This window comes from Canis lupus, chromosome 2, assembly GCF_048164855.1.
Source record: "Canis lupus baileyi chromosome 2, mCanLup2.hap1, whole genome shotgun sequence".
In the NCBI taxonomy this organism is placed as follows: Eukaryota; Metazoa; Chordata; class Mammalia; order Carnivora; family Canidae; genus Canis; species Canis lupus.
This window is the reverse complement of record NC_132839.1, coordinates 77,139,678-77,150,665: the sequence shown is the minus strand read 5'-3', so window position 1 is coordinate 77,150,665 and position 10,988 is coordinate 77,139,678. Positions and strand designations below refer to the sequence as shown.

The 10,988-nt window shown below is 35.5% G+C and overlaps 1 protein-coding gene across 1 annotated transcript in view; it reads left to right on the top strand.

Annotated features, from left to right (window-relative positions):
• The first annotated feature begins 2,939 nt into the window (after positions 1-2,939).
• Positions 2,940-10,988, top strand: part of DTHD1 (death domain containing 1) — a 75,454-nt gene continuing 67,405 nt past the window's right edge. The window contains exon 1 of the mRNA XM_072807913.1: positions 2,940-3,128. The gene's annotated coding sequence lies outside the window, so the exon portion shown is untranslated. The remainder of the gene's footprint in view (positions 3,129-10,988) is intronic.

The window sequence follows — 10,988 nt, the reverse complement described above, 5'->3', positions numbered from 1 at the left end:
ATTTAATAGGGTAAGCTAATCTTCATGTTTTTCAATTGCTTCAAATTCTATTTATTCCTACTTCAATTGAGGTTATTAGTAAAACACATATCTAAGTTAATACTCTTTTGCCCTAAAGAAAAATTATTTCCCAGTAATTCAATTTCATGTTCAAATGGCCTTCATTGGACTCAATATAAGAACCATGAAGAAATTTTGATGCTTTTTTAAAAGCTTCTTGTGGAGACCTTGTTCATTATTTTAGTACTCTTTACATAAAGATTTTATGCTGAAATTATTTAGAATTCAGTACAAGAAATGCTTCCTACCTCTTTGCATCTAAAACTAAGACCAAAAAGACTTCACCCTGTCGTTGCCTTGATGGCTGGTAAGGGAAGCTCAATGTAAATTTCAATGTTTGTGATTTCACTTATATGTGGGATTTAAGAAACAAAACAAATTAACAAAGGAAAAAAAAGAGAGCAATAGAGAGAGAGAGAGAAACCAAGAAACAGACTCCTAATCATAGAGAACAAACTGCTGGTTACCAGAGGGGAGGTTGGTGGGGGGATGGGTGAAATAGATGATGGGGATTCAGAAGGGCACTTGTGTTGAGCACCAGCTGATGTATGGAATTGTTGAATCACTGTATTATATACCTGAAACTAATATAACACTGTATGTTAAATATACTGGAGTTAAACAAAAAAAAAATAATGAACTTACCTCTTTTCTGGTAATTTTCCCCCCTTTTCCTTGTGTGATTTTTGACCCTTCTGGTTTTATTTTTAACAATCATATTGCTTATGAATTTATTTTAAGAACTCTGAAATATTTGGATTTGTTTTGGAAGGGAGAGGAATAAGAAATCTATAAAATTTTAAATAAATTATATATATGATTATAATATAGAAATAACATATATTACAATATATATATGATTATGTATATCTAAATGTTCACTCAAACCACAATTACAAATTACTGGCCAAATTTTAGAAATACTAAAATACTTAAAAGAGTTATGAACAGTTCTAATTCAAGGAAGTACATGACGTTTTCAATTCCTGTTTTTTTTTTTTTTATTATTTTTATTATTTAAAAGAACAAATCTTTCCTTTTTACCTGAGCCAGATAGCAAGAAAATGCCACTAACAGATAGTAGATGAGCTCTATAGTAAAACCTCATACACTGTAGCTGGTTCTTCCCTCGTCCTCATCATACAGTAAGAAGGTGGGACCAGGGGGACCTCAGAGATATTTCCAGCACTGGAATCATATGATTCTTTTTATGTTTAAGCTTATTGGATTTCAATGTTTGAATATCTAATTATAAGAGAACATATATAGGAATGTCAAAAAGAGGTGACATTAGAAAGAGGAAGTGTCCAAACTTGCATCTGTTTACAAGGCACGCTCAGGAAATGGACTCTAGTGAAGCATTTCCTTTCAAATTAGATTTGGATGTTATATTACATAATGAGCCTTTTGAAGTTCCAAGAACTCAAAATTCCATTCAGTGATCTGACATCATGAAAATGGACCTTTAACCAGTCAAAAGGACAAATTCATTATAGGGAAAACAATGAGACTAAATATATCTGCAATTTCTTAGTCATCATAGTGTTTTGTAAAACTATAGCCAGTTTAAAAACACACGTTTTGGTATATATCATGTAAAATAGATACTATGCTTGACAAGGGAGACTAGACTTCATAATTATTTTGAAATGGCGTGATTTGTTTCAAGTATAACTTAACAATTACTTTATTCTAGCACTCAAAATAAACAAAACAATCAGCTCTGAAAGAATTTGGTATTAACTTTGTTGTGAAATATCAGATAATCTTTTACGTGCTGCAGCAGGTTCAGAACTGTGTTTTTCCCTGTAGCACTAAGATAAACTCTAAACAAAAATACATAATACAGGCAGATACACAGCATTAGAAATTGTTTATTTAAATCTTTCTTAAATAGTGAGTTAGCCTCTCCTGTAGGCTGAACTACACAAACAGGATGCAAGTCTTCCACTTTAGCATCAGCTCCAGTGCCTAAGAGTATTTGACACATAGTAGATGCTTAGTAAACATTTGTAATGCCTGAACATATTTGCAGGTTACCATGCTCAATTTAGGATTTAAAACGGAAAGTTATTGGTACTCAACAAAATGGATGGATTTTCTCTACAACACATGGAACACATTTTAGAATGTGTGTGTAAATATGCATGTATATTTAGATTCCAGTTGTATTTCTGATATAGTATACAGTTGTTTGAAAGTGGTTGCTCTTGTTTTCTTATAAATATTGAAAAGGAACTCCCTATTTGTGGCAAATCCCTTGAGTCTAAACTTGCAAAGTGTTATAAAACTCTATTTTATCTTGGTTTTGAGGCTCTCTAAAGAATATATCATTCAAAACCTCAGAGGAAGCTATATTTTATGTAGCACATGCAATCAGCCACAGGACAAAAACAGCACTTTTCTGAAGGCTTCTGAGAGATCCAATGGCTTTGAATCTCAAGATTCAACTGAAAGAGGCCCGAAGGAATTATATGGTTTACTTCCATTGGTTTACCATTTTTGTATCGTAGAAAACCATTTGAGAGTAAACATAGGGGAAAAAAAGTCATGTTGGCAATTAACATAGAGGAATAGTAGAAATCCCAGGAATCCTCTAGAGATGTAGCAGGTGTAAAACTGTTTCTCCCAGTGCTTTCCACATTGTAGGTCAGAAAAAAAAAAAAAAAACAAACACAAAAACCAACCCTGCCCCCCAAAACCAAAAACCTATCATGCTTACATTTTTATTCAAACTCAAACCCACGGAGTTTTCTTTGGCCCAACCAAAGAAAAGATTTGAGGACTGAGCCGAAGAAACTCTTCGTAAAAAAAAAAAAAAAAAAAAGTAGTATATAGCCTAGAGGATTTTTTTTTTTTTTTTAAGTTCAAGATGTCAGCTGTGGCGCAGTTCTTGTTCCCACAGAAACAGGATGTACTTGGTCTACCTAGATGATGAGTGGAACAACATCGTGGTTGCTCGGCTACATCCCTGGGGATGGTTTCACCATGAGGTTCTCCTGCTTGCTGCACTCTTGCTTCACTAGTGGTTCCACTGCTCATTCTCAAAGTCACGGACATCACCACAGGTTTGTAGCTGCATCTGAGGTTGTCTAAATTGATTTATATTCAGCAACTCCCACCTCACTTGCCTGCCTGTGCTCTTTGCTGTTTCTTCCCCTTTACTTTCCTTGTCTAGTCTGTAGCATTCATTCTTCTAAAACCCCGTGTAACACACAGCTGATTTGCCCTTTTGATATAAATTTTTGGTTTCCTTTGATTCTTATTAAACACAATGTTTAGCCATTTCTACTAGATTTTTAAGATCCACAAGGACAAGAACTATTTCTTTTCAGCCATGTATAGAATCAGGAGAATGCTCTGCACACAATAAGTATCGACTGGCAGGCAAATATCTCACTTCAGGACTCCTGTTGTCTATAATATGTCTGTAATAATGTACAGGTCACTTGTCCTCACTTTTATCCAGCAGAGATTTGGTGATAAACACCTAGCTTCTCTCAAGTGGATTATTGCTCATGATCTCGTCTTGCTGTTTGTGCTAGTCATGGCTCATGGGTAATGATTAAAATTGTCCCCAAATAGGTTGCAATGTCTATTATTGGCCCAAATCTCACAGCTAAACTGTGGAGAGGATGTCACCACTATCACATTGGAACAGTTAACATTCTATGGAAGCCGAAGCTGTATGCACAAAGCTGACTTGCTCAAGGATTCATTTGCCTTATTATATTCTGCTTCTTTGTTTATTTTGTAACACACAAAAGGGCATTAGCCACAGCTGCTGGATTAAGTAATGGCTCAAAATATCAGTCTACAAGGTCATGCAAACACACTGCTGTTTCTTCCTTTGAACAAGGATAAGGATGTCAACTGCTACAAAAATCCTCAAAACACACGTATACACTCACATGAATAGCCCTCCCAAGGATCACCTCTTCTTAAAAAGCATACTGAAAGTATTTTTGCACGCGCGTGTGTGTGTGTTCGTGTGTTTAATTCCTAACATGTTCCCTGCTATCTGCCCTTGAAGTGCTCTCATTTTTGGGTTCTTAAGAATGTTGAGATTGTTTCGCAGTTATTAAGCTTAGAGCTTGTTACTGAAGTGAGAACGTATGAAGTACAATAAAATATTTGGGAGTCTGGTACTTTTAAAAAATGTAGACTTTCTTAATGAGAATATTTTGAATGTGTTAAGATGCATATTTAAAATCTTATAGGGGTGCCTGTGTGGCTCAGTGGTTGAACGTCTGCCTTTGGCTCAGGTCCTGATCCCGGGGTCCTGGGATTGAGTCCTGCATCGGGCTCTTTGCGGGGAACCTGCTTCTTCCTCTGCCTATGTCTCTTCCTCTCTCTGTCTGTCTCTCATGAATGAATGAATGAATGAATGAATGAAAGAATGAATAAATAAATAAATCTTTTAAAAAATCATATTGCTTATCCTACAAGGTAAAGCTGAAAACTCCTTTTACTTCCAATTATTGAATTAATAATGATCAATTCTTTAGAAATTGTTCCCTTTTACTCTTCTAAGCTATCATTAGAATTGTGAAGATTAATTAACGAACCTGTGGTTTTCACAAGTACCCAAACAGAGGAGTCTGCTCTTCCCACAGACAAACACATTATTTCTCTTGTACATTTGAAATAAGAAAAGTCTGATAGTGTTGAACATACTGGCATATTTCTCCTCTTATCATCAGTCCCATCTAGGATATAAGTGAGGCACAGAGGGGCTAACTCTTTCAGAACATAAGGAAGCTTCCCTTATAGAGGCGTTCACTTACTATACTGTCCTGTGTAATCAAATGAATTCATATGGTACCTTTACTTAAATGCAGTTAACTAATTAATCCCTAAGCACCTAGTTTATTCTTTTCCAAGAATGATCTTAGACTTTGGAAAAATACAAACCAGTTTAAGGTTAAGGAGGGATTAAAACCATGCATTTGCAGCAAAGGGATGGTGGAGAAGACAAATTGGACTATACTATTTAAACTAGAATTTTCTTACTCCCACCCCCACCTGAACAAGGATGGCTTATAGCAATCACCATCTATTGCTTTTAAAACAAAATTAATATTCTTAAGCAATAAGCATATTTAGAAAAGCATAGACCTGATTTTCAGACCTGATTTTCAAAAAGCGGTTTCTGTTCCTTTGTAGGTAACAGCCAAGAGTTAAAAACGCCCCTCATCTTGTGTTAGATAATACCACAGAGAGTACTTCTAACTTCAGCTTTAGCTGCTGTCTACTGGCTAGACCTATTTAAATTTCCCTAACCTGTTTAATGAGGTCCAAAAATAAATGTATATTATAGAGAAAACTGAAGCATACTCACTATTTACAGAGAAATGACACAGAGAGGGCACTTATACAGTATGTGACCTAAATAACCCAAAGCAGATTTAATTCACTATGGGAACCTGGGATTACAGTGGAGCCGTTATCTGGGTCTATCAGGAACCATAGCACAATCTTGGATCGTCTGTGTCCTAACAAAGATGAATCCTTCATGAGAACAGGAACTAATTTACTCTTGTTCTTAGTTTTTAAAAACAAATAAAGTTCCCTTATTATATAGCTTAATTCTGAATTAAGACCTGAAACAATAAAAAAAAAAAATCATACATTGCTAACAGTGCTCAAAATGACAGAAAAAAAATGTTCCTGATGATATCACTTCATGATGCAGAACACATGGGCTGAGAGGTACTACTGCAGATTCACTCAATAAATAAATAAATAAATAAATAAATAAATAAATAAATAAATAAATAAAGCAAGCAAGCAAGCAAGCAAGCAAGCAAGCAGGTAAGGAAACTCACAGACCTGCCAAGACTCTAGTCCGAATTGGTTTAACCAACTGGTTCTTGGCATTTGATTCAAGGCAGCAAGATAGAAAGAAGGAAGATATGCTGAAAGGGCGGGGCAAGAGGGAATAGTTCCACGAAGGAGATGCCGGTGATAATTCATAATATAAATGCTTGCCTAGGGCCAGTCATGGCTGTCTTCTTCACCTGTGTTGCCACTCACTGGGATCCTAGCATGGCCCAGAACCTGAAGATCAGAGCAATGAGAAGGGAAGTGATAGGAAAAAAAAAAACGATACTGTGTTTTTTTCTGATATTGGATGTGGTTAATATCTGTAATGAATGTACATAATTTAAGACAGCAATTGGATGCATTGGATCAACATGTCAAGATAACAGTGGTCTAAGAAGGGAGAAAGTTGTAGTTATGAGGAATTTAATACTTTCTCTGTATAATGAATTTTGTTTCTGAGCAACAAAGATACTTGAGGATTCAATGTGTATCATATGGTTCTCCTGGTAATGATGATACCGTGGGGTACTGAGGCAGTGTTAGCCTAACCATATTTCACTGGAAGAGTCCTATTATTTCTGAAAACAGCAAATTACACATCCCTCAGCATCCTATCCTTGCTTCAAAAACGAGTTTCCATCATGTTCAGAGCATAGTTCATGCTGAAGAATTTGTTTTTTGCAAATGTATTTTTACGGTGTGAGGAATAAGATGGCAATCCCACTTAGGAATAAGGTCTGTAAGAGATGCCATAGAGTATAGGTGAAGGGTCACTTTGTGGAGTTGAGATCTAGAATACTACAGTCATATTCCATTGGTAGATTATATTATGACTGTCCAGAGGAAAGGAGGGGACCTGGAGGTGAACTTGGAGGAATACATAGTTTATATTACGCCCTTATTTTTTCTCCTTTCTAGACTTCTCCTTCTTTCAATTATTTATTTTTTTCTTTCTCTTTGCTAAAACTACCTTCAAAACTCTAATCACACCTTGGAAGGAGTCAAGCCATGAGGAAGATACAGAAATACATTCTAAATACTGGGATGCCACAAACTACACAGTGGCAACGCATCTGGCAGACTCTTATTTGAAAATCTGTCTCGGGAAACTCTGGCAGAGAAGAAACTATACAGTTTTTATTTCACATAAAAATTTATTTCATTGGTCTCATGTCATCGGCCCGTGAATACGTACAGTCAGAATCCTTACAAACACATCAATGACTCAACAGAGAAGTGTTGCAAAACTGTAATCCAAACCTTGGTATTAATTTTGGAGGCCATTAATGCTGTTAAAAAAAAGGAGATTTTGCTAACCAAATAATGGAATACCCTTAATTACTTTTCAATTCAAATATAGTCCCTTACAGCCTGAACAGACCATTTTCTTTACATAATGATTATAGAACTTGCCAACTTGTCAGTATTAAACTTCCAGGTATGACAAGACATCTCAAATTCAATAATTACTGTAATTGAAAGGTAAAGATTGAGTATTTACATATAAAGGAATGCAACTATCTCTACAAATATGTCTGCTGTAGTTTAGCAAATATGGTGATTTCATTTAAATCAACTCCTACTTCACATCACACATAAAAATGTCAAAAATGAAAGATAAGCTTCAAACTTATAATTAAATTGCTCGATCACTATTTTATTGGCATATTTTTAATGAGTTTCCCAGTTTTAAAAATTCATATGAAAATCATTAACAAGGAGTTAATTGTCTATTTGGACCTCATGTGGAGTCCAGTCTTAAAACTTGTGTGAAAAATAAATTGGTTTTGACTTTTATGAGACAATTGGAAGCTTGAACCCCGAGGAAGTATTTGATAATATTAAGGGATTTTTAAAATTACTTTTTAAGGAGAATGGTATGATGATTTTTTAAAGGATGTGTAGATTGTTTATTACATTTCATCATTGTCTTAATCATCAAACATTTGTTTACCTTCTGCTTGCATCAAGAGTGCTGTGCCCCTGATGAAGTATTTGATAATGGGCCATTACCAGGTGGTAATTATTCCACCTCTGTTTGAGGATCATGCCAAGTGCAACTGACTACTTTTAATTTAAGTTCGTTCTTGAACACCTGCCACTGAATTCCAAGCATTTTTGAATGACAAAATACTCTTTATAAAGTCAACAAGAATATGGGTTCATTGTTCTGAAGTAACCCACTTGATGTGAATATGTTATGCAACTTTAATATCATCACCAAAGGACCTGTAGTGAATGCAACATTTGGCCTTAATTCTTTTTTAATATATAAACTTCATATATACCAAAGTAATACGTGAAAAAAAAGTAAAAAAAACAAAAAGTAATATGTGTACATAGTTCTTAAAGAATCCCTAGCATGGCAACTGTAAAGAAAAGCTGCAGTACTTGCCCCTTTCCCTCATCCTAACTGAAATGCCCAATTATCTTTCAAAGGCCACCAGGAACACATCTGTCACTGAATAGACGGAGCTTATGACTCATTTCAGTACAGGAGAACTCCTACCGTTGAGGGGAGCCATGGGGTGTCTCAGTTAAAGAGATTTAATAAAGAATTGGACTTTGGTTGTGTGATTTGGGGGAAGTTTCTTGCTCTGGATAAGAAGCTGTTTAGAAATGGGAACAATTCTATGATTGGATATTTCTGTAAATCTTATCTATAGGGAGGGAAGACTAAAGAAATACTAGAACTATGTATACTAAGAGTACATGTACTGATACTAAAGTTGGTAAGAAGTAGCCCTCTGTCATAAAAGCTGAAATAGGGAGATAATTGGTCTTTTGTGGCTAGAATAATGCTCGTATATTGTTTGTGTTTAGACATGATTATAGAGGGGTCTTCATTTCGCCTTGATCCATTATAGTCACAGAGTGTCCTTATATGATATTGATGTTCTGTGATATTTTTTGCGTTCAACAGAATATTAGAGACTAGCTGTGAATGTCAGGTCAGTCCCTAACACCACCAGGGCCTAGCAGGTAGCAGTGGACTTGCCCTCAGAGGTCAGGAGTTGCTTTCCTCCTTCCCACATCTTTCACCAGGGGCAATGGCATTCAATTTTTTTTTAGCAGTTTCTTCTGGCACTTACCTCCAGATTCCTAAATATTAGTTTCTGCTTATTCTTAAATATTTGATTTGTTTTTAAATATTTGACTTCCTGCTATCGAAATAAGGCTTTTGCTCTCATAGCCATCACATTATACTCATTCTCCACATGCACGCCTACTAAACTCATTCTGGTAATGTACTAATTATCACCGGTATCACTTAAAAGTAATTACAGTTATTTTTGTTATTATGGCTATGTAAATACTATGCATAGCAGGGCTATATAATATACTGTTATTATATATCCTTTCTTTTAGAATTTTATTTTATTAATTGTCTCATTTTATTTCATTTGCCCAGTTACCAATAATTCTTCCCCAAAATTCTCGAGTAGAATTGCAAAACTTCTTTTTGAATGGCTAAAACATCAGATAGTTCCATAGTTCCATTTCCCCCTTGTAGACAGCCCTCCTGGACCCTCAGATGACTGCTGTACCCAGGACTAGGAGCTCTTGAGGCCCTGGCCACCCTGGACTTCATTTTAAGCATTTAACTCATCCATCCCTCTCTTTGCTGGCTTTTCTATTTCTTCCTGATTGCCAAGCTTTTTTTTTTTCTTCTGTTAACTCTGTTGCTTTTGATGGGTACACCCCCTAGTAGCTTCCAAGAAAGTTTACATAGGAGGCAAATTTTTTGATATGTGCATACCTGAAAATGCCCTCCCTCCCTACTCCGCACAGTTTACAAAATATTTTCTTAGTTTTTTCCACTTCTATTGAAATAGAATCGACAAAAGGCTTCATTGTGTAGGCATAATTGGTGAAATCATTGGCCATTAGCAATTGATTCAGCCTCCAGCCCCTCTGGTCTCCCCACCTCCCTAGAGAAGAGTTTGACAAGCAGCGGGCATCCAGGGGGTTTTCCAAAAGCCACTTAATTAATATAACAAAGAACACCTTTATGGCTCTCACTGCTAATGAAGTTCTAAGAGTTTTAGAAGGCCTGTTCCAGAAATGGGCTCTAAAACCAAATATCTTAAAAAAATAAATAAATAAAAATAAAACCAAATATCTTATTTTTTATTATAAATCACATTGTCAAAAAAATTTAAAAAAAGTAAATCACATTGTCACAATATTGCAAGGAGATTATCACCGTAGTGTTAGCCGATCCTTTTACTGCATCACATCACTTTTTCTCTTTTGTGTCCCTGCACACTTGCAAGGCAGTTTGGGGGAAACAGAATTCTAAGTTAGAAAGAGGTTTCCCTCTGAATATTAAAGTCACAACTCTGTTATTTTCTATGTGTCGGTGTTGCCGCCGAGAAGTTCAGTGCTTTCCCTCTTCAGAGGCTATTAAGATCTTTGTCCTTGGTGTTTTGACTATTCGCTATGACATAACCAGTTATGATTTTTTTCTTTTTGCATGTATTGTTCTCAGACCTTTCTATCTATCAGTTCTGGGAAATGTTCTTATATTACTCCTTTGATAAGTTATTTCCTTTAATTTTTTCTCTCTGGGGCTCATATTGGTTGGGCTACCAGCATTGAACAGTTAATTTCTCTTAACTTCCTTTTTTCCCTATTGTTTCTTTGTCTTTTTGTTTGACCTTCTGGGAGATTTCCTCAACTATTTACGCCTACCCATATACCAGCTTGAAAATTTTCTGTTATACTATTTTCATTTCTGTGTGTTCTTTCTCATTGTCCAAATGTTCCCTTTTTTGGAAAATCTTTTTTTTTTTTTTTTTTTTTTGCTTTGTTTTGTGGATGCATTATTTTCTCGTATCTCAGGCTCTAAAGATGTTAATTATAGCTTTGTTTGATATTTTCTCCTCTTGCCTGTGTTTGTTCTATTTTTTTCAAGTTTCATGTTTGCTTAAGTGTCTAACATTATATTAGAGGCTTTTTCCAATGCTTGACTTCCTTGTCTGTTATTCTTTTCTTAAAGGTGAGGCATTAGGAGCATTGTTAGAAAACTTTATATGCATAGATGGGGCTTATGACTGACCAACCAGATACTTCATTGTTGATGACCTGGTGGGGGCAGG